General features: G+C 36.4%; 1 protein-coding gene across 1 annotated transcript in view; it reads right to left on the bottom strand.

Annotated features, from left to right (window-relative positions):
* Hr38 (Hormone receptor-like in 38) overlaps positions 1–15,408 on the bottom strand; it is a 106,924-nt gene that overhangs the window by 66,380 nt on the left and 25,136 nt on the right. The gene's annotated exons all lie outside the window — the stretch shown is intronic.

Raw genomic sequence — 15,408 nt, 5'->3', positions numbered from 1 at the left:
ATTACGCGCGCAGCATGTATGATACACACACACACACACCCGTCGCATTCATTCATAAATGGTGCACGCGCGCCGGATTTTTTAAATGTTAAAAGTCGGCGACAAATTGACCTAGCAACATGCATGAAAAATAAATCTGCTGCATGTTTCATGTGCTGCAGATGTTGGTATTTATTATAACGTGTATATTTGTCTTGCATGTATATTGCACGGTATACAAGTATTACTAATTATTCATCAGTATCGAACGATACAAAATTTATACCATGTTAAACTTCACACGCGCCAAAGCAATTAAAATAGATTTTATGTATTTAATTCTTTATTTTTCTATTAAACAATTATATCGCGGCCGCGTTAAGAAAACCTAAACCTGAAAGTATATAAAATGTTCCGCAACTACAAAAATCATTTTGTGTATATTCTATTTAAAAATAAAATTCATTGTACACATGCTATCCAAATAGCAAAAATCTAAAAAAAATATAACCTTGTGCACGCTCTTTACAAATTTATAATTTCGCAGAAAATAAAACAAAACTTAAATTAACATAAATTTAGCAAAAATGCAGTTTTACGAGTTTATTGCAACAACCGTGAGATAAAATAGGAACCAATCAAAAAACTAAGAATGCAACAAGAAAAAGAAATAAGATTCTTTGCAATCGATACGCGAAATAAAGCTTTTCAACAACACTTGTCACAGTGATGGCAATCGCGAGTGATACATGTATTTTAGTAAACGTGCTTCCGTCTGCCAAAAAAGCAGTTTGCCTTGACAAGGTAATATTACAAGAATGCAGTTGTGTAGACGAATGCCGTAATATATTTTGTGCCTGTGATCATGTGCTAGATACAGACTGAGTCTTTCACGTATTACGTGATTCTTTTACAACCAAAATTATAAATTTCAAAGAAATGTCAAAGAAATGTAATTTTTGACAGCTTGCGTTTTGTGTATCATAATATTTTTTTTCTTTATAATATTTTCAACAAAATCTTAATTGCGTAAACAATATTTATGTTAATATGTATTAGCAAATTTATTTTCCAAATATTAATACTGACAACAGGGGAGCGATAGTCAATTTCGCTTTTATCACTGTACGTTGTACACACCTGAGCGCGCAAATTTCAGGCTATCTTATTCGCTAACTTTAAATGCTTCTAATTCAAAAACCATTACACCCTGAGTATTTTGGTATTAAGATTTTTTGCTCAGAATTATCTCAGAAATATACCCCTAAGCGTTGTTACGGTCTTTACGGGACACCCTGTATATATATATATATATATTATTTCATGTAATAATTTTATAAGATAGAGTTCAGTTATAATTAATTAAAAAATAAGGTGGTGACTATTAACATCCTTCTAGATTATACGCAGTGTTCTACCCTATCTTTAGTGTTAAATAACTTTGTGTCTATAGATATCTCGACATTTTTTAAAACAAGCGCCATTTCTTTTACATTGACCTCTAAGTGTCTGTGGTGAAAGGATAATATACGGAGCACCACGTTTATATTTATACAAGTAATGTCACTCAAAACTGAATCAACGTGCTGCATATAAGGTTAAAGCGAGAACGCGATGTAAAATGTTCCGGTGACTTTCAAGTAAAAAAGTACTCAAAGATCTAAAAAATATCATACATCGAAGATCCAACTTTCCGTATGACGTACTTCTTTTTTTTTTTTTCGCAACGGGGAGCAAGATTGTGCGCGCCGCGCATCCTCGGCCGGCGCTGAAAACTTGTCATAGCTCAGCTCGTGCGGCAAACTGTACGGACTGTTCTTATTACTCGACTCCGATGTGAACTGCTTAATGATTTTTTAATAAACTTCCGGGCACTTTGTGTCGCGTCCTGAAGATCGTTGTACCGTGTACGCACGGGAGCCAACGCGGCGCATAATCTTTTATTACACTGTGTGATGACCTTTCCTACGTGAGCTAGAATCCGCTCTATCAGTGTATATAAAAGGACGAGCACGACGATGCCAGTGAACCTCCTCTGCCCGCGTACTACCCTCGTATTCGCTCTTTCTCTCTCTTTCTCGCCGGGCAATTATTTTTTACGGCATTTATAGAACGCGTGTAACTCACATCGGCTCGCATATAGAGTGAGAAGGCGTGTGATTAATATATATATAAATCAAACGACGAGTTCTTAGGAGGCGTCCATCTGATAGGCAACTGGTTACGGCAGCTTTTCGCGAAAAACATGCAAGGTTTTTTTCAACTATTCGATCAATCAGCCTCCGCTTTTCAAAACTTATTGTCGAAATTTTGTTTTGCGTGAAAGATTTCTTTTCAAATAATAAATAGAATAAAATAAAGTCGTGATGTCAATTTTCGATACACAGCGCAGATTTAACGCAGATTTAACGAAGAATTAAAATACTCCCACACATCTGTCGCGTCACACATCAGGCGGTATTTCGTCTTCAATAGTAACATCAATAAATTCACTGGAAATGATAAAAAATATGCAGAATTAATGTTGCAACGGGCATATTGCCTCGTTTCTGTTACAACCCGATTAAAAATTTTAGATACTGCCGATTCTTAGTGTGCGACACCACGGCCAACTCTATTCTTAAGAAATCCTCTGTCGGGCGTAGACTACGCGATCTGTCCAAGGTGATCTCGAAAGTCCTCCGACAGAAGACTTTTAGAAAGTGGCATTGCGATAAATAAATGTGCCAACAAGACGATGAACAGTCGGTCCGAAGCAAAAATAGTAATTATTCTGAAGAATTAATTCATCTCAGGAACGTTTACGATTTCTATAAACAAATCGTCACAAGATGTTTGACATTTAATAGCGATCAATCAAAATAATACCGTCATAACGAATATACAATGCCGAGTCGTATTTTATTAGGTTATCGGATATATCAGTTATTGCCGCGATTATCGAACAAATAGTATTTATTATTAAAAGCCACCAGCCACCGCTTGTTTCTTAAATATTACTGACGGAGGTCATTTATAGTTCTATTGATCCTGTTGACATTTGGGCCGATGACACTTAATACACATAATATCGAGAGTTAATTAGCTCTTCAAGAAAATTATTAAAAAATACAGTACTGTAAGCACTTATAATAATATAATCCGATCAATATTACGATTTTATTAATAAATAAACATGTAAATAAATATGTAAATAAAATCACGTACAAGTTACATATCAATAATTTTAAGAGATATTAATGAAACTCGTGAGCGAAGTTATAATATTCGGAAATTGTAACTGAAAATCAGGAACCTGTTCTCCGCGGGCTCTCGCGAAAGAAGGAAGCCACAACGATCATGCATGGCAGGATCTGACGAGGGAAAAGGACGAAGAGGAGGAGAGGAACCGGTTGTAGGTTCTCGTGCAGCCAGGAAGAACCAGGTGAGGGTGAGAGGCCGATATTACGCAATGGCATGCGAGCCATGAGCTGCAAATTGCACGACGAAAGGCGACTGTCGCGCATATAGAAACACGCACGTTTATGCAGATAATATTAATAGATGCGCGCATATATAATGATTTTAATATTGCAGTATAATATCAATATTACAGTAACTTAGAATAAAAATCAAAAACTCAAGTTTTTGATTTCTATAACACAAAATATGTGTTAATATTGATTACAGAAACCCAACATGTCAATATATCGATATGTGTTAAAAACGGTTTTAATTAGCTTCAATATGCTTGAGATAACTCCAATTGTGTTGTAAATTTCAACTAATTAAATATTTTATTCTTTCAAACATATATTCTAACAATTTTAAAATAAAATAATGCCATATGATAAAAAAATCATAAAAATTGTAATAATATTTCAGTAGTCAATATCGACATTCTATAAGCTTTTTTCTTTCAATAAACTTTTCACCGCATGTCATAAGAATATCATCAATACGAAGATAAATTAAACGCTCATTTGATGTTTAATTACTTATAACGCCTGGATATCTTCCGCGCAGCGGCGCGCACGTACAATTAGTTTGTGAAAAACCTAAACGCGCAAAGGATTATTACGACTCCATCCTCTCACAGATTATCCTAATAACACGCGTTCAAATATAATTACGTCGCTATTGCACAACGTAATAACTTTAATTGCAATCTGAAATCTTTTTATTGCTACGCTAATAACGTTAGCCGTTACATGTTCTTGTAATCTTAAATATGGACTTTTAATTACACGATACGTGTATTTATCAGAGTGCTCAACCGCAAATAGCTACATTGTGTAACGTTCAAGTGCCACGCAATACTAGTAATTTATCGATATCGATACTCATGCACGACTATTGAATAGTGAACGATAAAAATCAATTATACGGACGACAGAATGGAATTGAATTCAGTTCCGTATATTTTAGCAAATTCACAACAGATGGCAAAGGCAGAAATCGGATAAATCATTGTATTCTGTTAGATAATGCAAGATAATTATAGTATCGTGATTTATTGCAAGGTTATGCAATGACCAGGCTCCCTGATTAATTTATTAAAGTCGCAGAAGATTACTTATTCCTCCCCATATCTTGCCAGATTTTTATTGCAAGTCTGAACGTGTCAGGCGCATTACCGTGTCCGACCTGTGCTATGAAAACCCTCAATTATGCCCGTTCTGAAATTAGAGCCACGCGTTGCATGCGTATTACTTGCAAGAATGAGGCATGAGCGTTCCTCCGGCAAAGTAATTCCGCGATGCAGCGTAAGAGCGTAATTTCCCTTTCAGCGTGAATGAGATTAAAGCGTGGTGCTGAATGCGTGGGCCGCTTCTCTATAATGGTGCCGCGGCGCGTGTCGATGAATCGGTCTAAGAGGGTAACGCTTTTTTTTTTTCAACATTGCGGCAATAAAAAGCGACCACACATTATCGTCGATTATCGTGATGCATCTATCTTATACGGGTGTTCGAGAACGTATCTGATCGGACTATGATGTGCCTGCGTGAGCAATAAAGAATATCGGACTTGCGAGATCTATATTAATCGACCATCGTAGTATCTATTCTGAATATCGAGTTTAATAAAAAAAAAAAGCCTTTAATAAGAAAGATTGCTGCAAGCGGTTTGACCTAACTGCAAATTGTACGATAACATTTGTCTTAATCAGAAATCATAATTACTTAGGAATTAGAAAAGAAGTTTAATTAGAAGCGACGGTAAGAAAATGATAAATATGGCAGTGGAGACATAGACTTTAGATTATTAGAATTATACGTTTTAGCTAAAGAAATTGAATTTATTCCTGTAAAATCTAAAAAAAATTTCACGAGAAAAACACGGTGGGTATGTGCGTGTACCCTTGATATTTAAAGAGCACTTTGCACTGAGATCGAAATATCTATTGTTCTGATTAGACAATGTAACTCAATCGATATTTCACCTTTAAAACTATCGTGAAAGTTACAATCATGTGAATTCCATTAATAGCTACTAATAATAGCTACCAATTTTTAATTCATACCTCTACTACGCTGCAAAAATAATAAAAATGTAAGAAGATTAAAATTGTATTAATTTATAAATGTCTCTACGGCCTATAAATATACATATTTAGATACAGTTATATTTAAGAAGTTTGCAGCAAAAGCAAATGAAATTTTACGTGTAATGCAATAATAAATTTTAAGGTTTTTTGTCGTTAATCAACAACGCATCATTTCACGCTAATTAATATAAAAATAATGAACGCAAGCAATATGTTGTGATTGCAGTGCATTTCTATTTTTGTAATCTTGAAGAACCATTATCACGTGCCGCTGAAGGCTTAACAGCTGACTGATAAATCACACAGAGTATCGAGTGCGAAGAGCGCAATCGACCGAACGAGATCACGAAACGGCGGAGAAGCAGGTTCTCGCATTAGCTGCGATCCTGCTGTCGATGCGTCGCGCGCGTAAATCGATTAAGTGCATAAAACACATTCGTGGGCGTTGGCGTCACACGTGGGCGTCGCTTGTACATATGCACATGTGTGCCGACGGCGCGCCGTCGAGGGAAACGCCGTGCGGGTGGCGCGCTGAATCGTTTCGTGAAATGGAAATCGGATAACTGCCGTATTCATGAAATCCGAATGCGACGATTACGCGCACCGGAAAACCTATCGTACCGTACGACCGGTGCTTAAAATCGCAGACGCCGTTAAGGCCGGTTAACCATCGCGACCCGCCGACTTTTCATTCATGCCCAGCGGCGACGGCGATTTGCGAATTAATTCGGCAAAATTGTGTCAAATCGATACGTAACGGATTGGATTGGCGCACGTGTCGTGAAATGCCAACACGCGTGGACAAACGTGCTCATGAATCCATTACACCGCCAATTCATATGACGTATATGAGAAATGGTGTCGTTTGAATCGATTAAATGGACCATTTGACGTATTGTTAACTATTCACGACTGTTTGCAAAGAACAATCCAAAATATAAATTGTAATTCTTTTCGATTAACAAAAGTAATGACACTTCTTAAAAAAATAACGTCAGTTACTGAAATGTGCTAATTATTCTGATGAATTGTGTATTTTCAATCATTTGACAATTAATATATAATATATTTTGCGCTGTCCTCTATGAAAATTGGCTAATTTGGGAAAATATCATTCTCGAATTCTTGTTTTTTTAGAAAATATAAAAAGTTTTATAACATTATAATATTATAATATTATAGTTGTATAAAAACATTTTACTATCTTATTTAGTTCCATAACTATAAAAGCATTCTATTGTATTATTATCCAATTCTATTATTGCTTCTACATTTATTTCAATTTGTTAACAAAATTGACAACATGAAAAATAAAATATCGTTATCAAATGAGAAAACAATGTTTAAACTCTTTTCTTGTTTGATGACGACATTTCATATTGGCAAATTTGTCAACAAGTTTGAACCGTCGGTTAAACTGACAGTCAGTAGAATTAAATCTTACAAACATTGGGCTAAATCATTGATTCATCGGGCTAAAAGAATAGTATATTTAGTGAAAATTTCGGGCAATTTCAAAATTAAATTTCTAAAATTGGCGGTTCAATGAATCTTACATGTGTTTTCAGATTAATACAACATTTCAATAATTTCATGTAATAATTCCGATCATGTTAAATAAAAGAGCGATCGAAAATTCTGTTTCCGCCTTCCCACGAGTAACATGCAAAGTTAAATATTACTCTCCGTAGTTTCTCCGCGTTCGAAACGAAAGGAAACATGTAGCCGAAGATGCGACATGATTTAACAACGGTCGTGATGATTGTTGTCGTATTTCGCACGTGCAAAATCTCGCCCACGTAATTCAGCGTTTCGAAAAAAGTCGACGCGTTTGCTGACTTGTGCTTTTTCATTGCAAACTGCCACATCCGGCAACTTCCCATGCGTGTATATTAAATATTAGGTTTCATAAATCTTTTCATTGGATATATTTTTTAAAGATTTTCATAAATTTTTCATATATTGATTATCAGTAATTAAAAAATGGATAACGCGCTATGCAACTGATAGCCGGCGTTTATTATCGTATATATTTCTAGAATAAAAGATAATTAAAAGATCATTTTATTTTCTTTGTGTTTAACGACAATGCCGCTGTACGCTTGCATTCGCTTACACCTATTTTGAGAAAATTTATATACGACATTATGCGTCTGAACAATTATTATATATATAATAGACCGAGATGTATAAAATAAATCTTCCTATAATTCTATTCTATTCTCTTTCTTGATTCTCTCTCTCTCTTTCTTATCGTTCTCGCTCCTTCTCTCTTCGGCTCGATAGATCAGAGAACGATGGGCGATTAGCACCGCGTGTGAAAGGGAAAGCGAGCGGTCGACTTCACGGAGGAGGACGATCGACCCGGCATGGCGCGGTACATGACTCGAAACGACTCTCTCCTCCGTACGTAACGCGCGTTTGCCGTCTCTCCCGCACCCGCTTCCATCTGTCCCTCTCCCTTTCTCTCTCGCTGCCCGCCCTCTCCTCCCGCACATATCTGTTGCTGTTTTTTTTGTGGTGTATTCATCGATTCAAAAATCGATGAATAAATAATTTGCCAAGTGGTTTCGAACATTTTGTGTGTAGCGCAAAATTTTTCAAGTTGCTATTGTAGACTTGCGGTTAATAGTATTGATTTGAAATTTGCGACGTTAAAATGAGCAAATGGATTATTGCGAAAACCAAAACACAAAAAAAATCCAGATATTTGAAGAGATAAAAGGTAAATTTCAATATTTAAATCAAGCGTTGAATGTTGCATCAATAAATGTGATATTATATAAATAGAGATGTTTTCATCACCACATTTACTTGCAGATATTAATTTCGTATTTTGTGTAGAAATATTCTATAAAATTTCTATTCATCCAAATTATACTAATTGCAATCTTTGACAAAAATATAAAAATTTGTTAGACATTACAATCTTGAAATTCAAGTTTTATGGATAATTGTTGCAATCCGTAAACTTTTTGATTACTCTTACAATAAATTATGACCACTATTGCCTAATATTATATTTTAATTGTAAATTATTTGTAAATTTTACATCATTACTCCTTGCAGTTGCATTAAGTATATTTATCGCGAATATTAATCATTATTCATAACCATCAAACAGTATTAAGTAAAAAATAATAAAATGTGAAATGTAGCAAACAAATTTACAACTTTGTTAATAAATAATTTACAAAAAGATGAAAGCTTCTTGCAAAATTTTTTAACCATACATATATTTATGATTAAATGTAAATTACTTTGATATATTAATTGAATTATTTGTGATTGTAAATTATTTTTCACGGACTGTTTTTCAAAATAGCTATGTAAATTATTTTGCATAGTTTGATACATCCGTATCAGCCGTGTGATTCGCCGTGAGACTGCTAGAACGTGAGCCGCGAGAAAAATTTTGAATGAACTCGCCATAATTACAGCGTTGGGATTTTATGGACGAGATTACCATACTTGCACTATGTAGAACCATGCAAATACTGAGAGGAGCTATTCATTATAATTGGCTTCGCTATGATTAATGGGGGAGTATTACGAGGTGAAGAATTGTCGGATTCACTACAGCTCATAATCAGTCGGTTTACATTTTCATAATACATGCTGTCGTAACATTGTTGTTAAATTTATCTCTTCAGATAAGTTTATCGATGTATATTATGAACTTTTTATGTAAATTGTGATACATAAAAAATTTCCCACCGATATTTTTTTTCCGATTTCATTAATTCGGCGCACGTTAATCGCATAAAAATTTGTGACAAATCTATCAAAAATTTCAGAAAATACTTTTGCCTATATCGGTGAGAGAAACACCAATCATTCTTCTTTCTAATATATAATATCATGTTATTTTTCATTTTAAATACATCTGATTTACCCGATCTTTTCAACTCATAGGAATGCTCATTCCACATTTATGCGGAAAAGGCATGTAGGAACTCAGCATGGAGGCGCTATTATTTACATTGTCCCGACGTTTTCCGTAATTTGCTTCGCGATGCGCTATCTCTGTCAACGATCAATCGATCCCGTGACACGTACACGCATCGGGGATTGCGATTGCTCATACACGGATGTACAAGATGCGGGTTGTTGCGCGCGTACGCAAGAAGAACCGCAAGGATGAGAGCTCGAGTTTTGCGCGCAATACATGCATCGCTACGTTTCCGCGTTGTTAAGGTAATATGTGTGTATGTATATATGTATGTATGTATGATTGTGTGTGTAAGAATGAGGGAGAGAGAGAGAGAGTATCCGGATCGTCGAAGATCGACGACTATCCTTGAACGGATCTCTAGCTTGAAACATCAAGATTCGAGCCTCAATTTCACTCTTTTTATTAATATGTTATTAATATATTCATAAAAAAATAATGCAAAATAAATATTGCAAAATATTCATGCTAAAATAGTGTGAATAATTTGGATATTGAAAAATAAAAGTTTTGCTATACCGTTAACCTAAATAAAGTTGACCACTCTTAATTTCAAGCGACAGTGCCGTAAAACCGGAATGAACCAGCCGTGGTATCGTCGAGACGATTTTGCCGGCCTTGCTTCATAGAAATTTAGTGCTCTTTTTATAAAGTAATTATGCTAATGGAAAGCATCCTAGAGATCAGAAATATCCTTGAACGAGATTCACAGTGGAACAGTAATATGAATTTCATTTCCATTAAAGTTTAAATTTTGTTGACAAAAAAGAATACTTTTCTGCTAATGTAAATCGTCTATCGAAAAAGAAATATAAGTGAGCGCTAAACTTGACATAATAAACGCAAAATATATATGACACAATACATAAAAAAAAAAGATTAAAACTGATGATGTGAACAAAGACGAATAAAATGTAACTGATACATCAATTACAGTTGCTGTAAATTTTAAAATTTTTTATATAATAAACCACTTTGAGACTCGATTACCTAATCGATATTTTATTCAGACGAATAGTATAAACAGGAAAGTTAAAACTATGTTTAAGAAAAATCAGTATAATATTAAATAATACAACTTGAATAAAAATTTATACTCAAATATAAAAACATAAAAGTAAATTTCTTTTTAAATTCATAAAACCTAATAGATTGTGCATCATAATAGCATAAGTATTATGCTTTGTCAGAATGAATGCAAATTTTAAATCATAAACGGTAACTAGATCTAACGACTCATTAGATTGCTTGAGGATAATTCGAGATTAAGAGACGTATAATATAAGACAAGTGGATCTCAAGTATTCCACTCGACGACATTAAGATGACATTAGAGGCGGATAGGTATCTCGTTGTATGATCGAAATCCCTCGTGACTGCAATAACATAATTGCGGTTACAGAAAACTTGGCCGAGCAACGTCAGTATAAAGTAACTTGTAGTACGTCTAATTGCATCTAATTCAACGTCGTCTACTTATATGGTTTAATTTCCCTAGATTTCAAAAGACATTATTACAATCAATTTCCAAAACATTTTTAGCATTGCCAAATATGTATATAATCTGGATAAATTTTACTCGGTCAATTTTGCATTGACCTAAAAACTACATTGACGTAGAAGATGGTTAAATAAAATAACATAGATACAAAAAAAAATTGCAAAAATGTAATATATCGACAGATTATTCGTGTAAAAGCAAATTCGATTTTATTTTCGCAAATTTGATACTCCCATTCTTACGCGGAAAGAACACTTTTGCCGAAAAATTTAAAAATTGTGCCAGATACAGATCTAAAAGTAAATTTTGTTGGACAATCAAAATTTAACAATAGAGCACTCGATCTTTTGTTATATCGCAGGAAAAAGTTTTGACGATCCATCAACCAAGATCGAGTGCTTTATTGATAAATTTTGAACGCCCAACAAAATTTATTTTCAGATCTGTATCTCTCTGGCACAATTTTTAGATCATTCAGCAAAAGTGTTCTTCCCGTGTACATTTTACAAGACGCAAATCCAGATATTCTAAAATATCCTCTTGCCATTTATTAACATAAAACTGAAAGTACTTATGTCTCACTTTCATGGATAAACGTGACTATTCGATTCTTAATCCATGATAACATTAGGCACGATCGTACTTAGCGCTGAGCGTGGATGTGCCTATGTGTAGGAGGACGAATATACAAAGAGTAAATCTTGTCCTGCTCGCCGAGGTGCAACTTCCGGATTTTGGCACGATCGGGCATCGAATCTCGATGCCGCCCGCGCGAGTTAGGAGGCTATCGTTCGCGCGAGCGTTTTAGTATCGGTTTTCTCCCCAGAAACGGTCTCGCTTCCCGGTAGGCAGCGCAGTCACGATTATAATGCCATACAGAGAATCGACGCCGAGTCGTGGGGTCACACGCGGGGTCGCCGTCGGGTTGTAAACCCCCGTCTCGGGTGCGACCCGCGAGAAGAAGGAAGAAGAATACGCTCCCCCCTCAACCTCCGCCTCCTCCTTCTCCTCCTTTGACCCGCGCCCCCACCCTCCATCGCCTCGTGGGAGAGTCGATATACGACCTGCAAGCAACGTCGTCGTCGTCTCCGATCTGCACAAAGTCGTTAACGAGTCTCCTCGTTATCTTTAGCGCTTAGTTTTATACACGTACGTATAAACACACACACACGTACACATGCGTTGTTCACCTAGGCGGTCGGTTATAAGAGAATGGCAAAAAGTGGGAGAAACGGGGAATCCGAGAGGGCAAAGCGGGGATAAAGAGAAAGAGAGAGAGAGAGAGAGAGAGATGTGCCTGGACACGAAGCTGGAGAACCGCGGGAAGGTCGTTCCCTCCCCCTTTCCTTCCCTCTCTATTCTCCCCCTTTCACCCCGCCGATTCCGCGAAGACATACAGGTACTTTCTCCTACAGTTTTTCGATGCCGTCTCTTCGACAGACTGACGTCGACGGCGACGTCGTAGCATCTACAAACTACACGTGCTAGTTGTCACTTACGAATTGTTTATGCTGCTTGGAATCCTCTTCGTCACCCGTGATGTGATTCACGGCGATTGAGGAGTCATAATTTATGTCGTAACTCGAGTACGAGAGAGAAATTCAGGAAAACTCTTGACTTTTCGTCGACACGTTTTCCGAGTCCGGCTTTGGATTGGCGCAAAAACAGAACTTACATTGAACAAACAACGGCACAAAGAGACACTAATAAAACCACTTAACTCCGTGAAAAGAATTTTGCTCGATTTATTAAAATCTTGTACTCGAAATTTGACTTTCAAATGTATGAAATTTACTTTTAATTAGAACTTGGAGTTCTATTTTTAATTATGAGAAATAGGAACAGAATGTTTATATATAAAAATTCGCATTTATGCAACCTGCTCTACGATTAAAATTGCAGATGAACGAAAACTAAATGTTAAAAATTAAGCTGCTCATCAGAGTAAACTGGCAAGTTAACCAATGTCACTCGTAAAAATCGCAATGACTGAATATTTTTCAAATCCTCGATCTTTTTTCATCATAGAAGCCGTTATACTGATCGATACGCGATAAGAATACCGATGCAAGCATAGTCGTGATTTATGTAATTTATGTAAAGGCGCAATTTATGTTCGATTTGTCGCTCGGATTCAAGGTGAATGCATCATAATCTACATGGATATTGCGTGTTTTGGGATAAAAGGCGTCCCGTTCATAAAAAACCACAACTGATCCTGCTGCGAGTTTTGCAGGCTGGTGGCGCGTGAATTATGCACTCGTAGCTTGTTTATAACCTTAGGCCAATTTCGATAATGGAAGTTACACGCAAATGTAGTTTTGACATGAGCATCTTATTTTTAGACCCGCGGGTTACTCTTATTTTTGGCAACTATCGACACGAGCAAAACTTCGGCTCTCAATAACGGAGTTTATTTATACGAAATAATGCAGTTGCATTTTCATTTGACACGTGACGTGACAAGTTATATTCTCATCGCGAAATTACATTAGAATGAAACAATATAGCAGTAGCACTACATTTTTCGCGAAATCGCGCGAGGCATCATTTTCAAAATTCACATTTACGTAACGATTGTTTTTATACATATAGTGAAATATAACTGAAATATACGAGTGATGAAATCACAGCATATGAAAACCTATTGATCTCCTCGTGTATCTCTACAGTTGTAAAGAACAACGATAGCACGAGCAAATTATCGAGCAGAAGCAACACGAGAATCAAAACTTTACACGTTGCGCAAAGCACCTCCGCCGGCGAATTTTTTCAAAAGGTAGGGCGTTTTAAGATTTCGTTGCGCCATCGTGCAATTTCGCTGATTTACGATCCCTTCTCTCTATCGCTCGTACGACCGATCATCTGACGGAGAACAAAAGGATCTACCACGCGGCTTACTATACTAGCCGGAGAAAAACGCCGGAGAGCAGAAGTCAGATCTCTGTTATTATTTGCGTGAAATTATACGGATTTATCGTGATACAAGCAGATCTAAATTTCTAATACATATCCTAATCGAAATAAAAATATATACATATATCTTTAAGAAAACACACTTTGTCACTATATCTTATTTTGCATCTTACAAACTAATATATTAATTTTGTTTCAATAAAATAATAAATTTAAAAAATATAAGAAAAATGTTTGCAGTAGAACATCTAAAAATTTATACGATAACACCAATAAAGTTGATTCTACTTCGACGGAATGCAGTGCATCGACTTCGACTACTGTGACGATTGTGAGAACGTCTGCACGTAATACGGGTTTCATCGTGTTTGACAGATGACTAATGTTGAACCACCGCGACGGACGCACGGGGCACCGGCTGGAAGCCGAGCCTTACAAAGGCGTTAACAACGACTGCTTGGCCTTGGTCAGAAGTCGTTGGTTAACGGATCGAGGGATTTTTTTCCAGATGCCGTATCTGCTTCCTGCTATCTACTTTGTGGCTCCTGTACGCGCTTTATCATTGTCCTCGTAGCGTTTTATCTCACGTGTCAGGCGTATATTAATAATCCCCCGCGTCTCCTTCTCTCGCCGTTTAGCATGTCTCGGGGTCTCTGCGAATTTTCTCGCGTGCAAGCGCGATCCTTTATCGATCGCGTGATATATTTTCGCGCGAATCTCACGAGAATTCATCTTTCGAATGCAAAATGCTTCTTCCGACGCGTCTTCTATCGTACTGCCAGAAAATATACCTTTCCAAAAATACGTTAATACAAAGACATTGCTTTCCGGATTTACGTAACACCGATAACAAATCTATTTTCCACGTAGTGCAAAGACAACCGGTTTAGCAAGCATTAACCCACTTTAAACTTCTCAATAACACTACTATTCGTAACATTCGATATCGCAAACGTATCTATCGCTACTACGTTACTCGTAAAATATGACAAAACTCTGAAATAATGTAGTGAACCGGTAATAATAAATTGCCAGATGGCAAGAAAGATAATTTGCTAAACGACGTTCGCGATATTCGCCATTTCAAAGTATTATAGTCGCGATATTTGGAAAGCATGTACGTGCGATTGTCGATGAGTAAAAAAAAAGTTTTATCGCGCCGTTTGAAAATTACGCTCTTCGGGAGAAACGCCATTTGTGCGGAAATATTACATACAATATTAAAAATAGACAACGCTTCCAACTGTTTATATCGCACAAGACAGGTTCTTAATCGTACTTTCTTGAGTGCAGAATGCGGCGTAAAGCAGATAAGATGTCAATGCGCGTTTATTAATTCCACTCGTAAACACCGATGGAAAAACAAATAGATGAAGAGCTGTACTGGTGTGCACGTTCCCTCGCGTATGCAACGCGTTATCAAGTAAGATATTCCGGCAGCCTGCGGGACACGCGTTTTTCGCAACGCACAAGCCTGTCAATTATCTTATCGATTTATCGCGCGCGCGACACAAGTAATGTCAGCAGATTGGT

This window comes from Linepithema humile, chromosome 3 (assembly GCF_040581485.1).
Source record: "Linepithema humile isolate Giens D197 chromosome 3, Lhum_UNIL_v1.0, whole genome shotgun sequence".
Taxonomy (NCBI): domain Eukaryota; kingdom Metazoa; phylum Arthropoda; class Insecta; order Hymenoptera; family Formicidae; genus Linepithema; species Linepithema humile.
The sequence above is the reverse complement of the archived record's forward strand: the minus strand, read 5'-3'. Positions and strand labels throughout refer to the sequence as shown.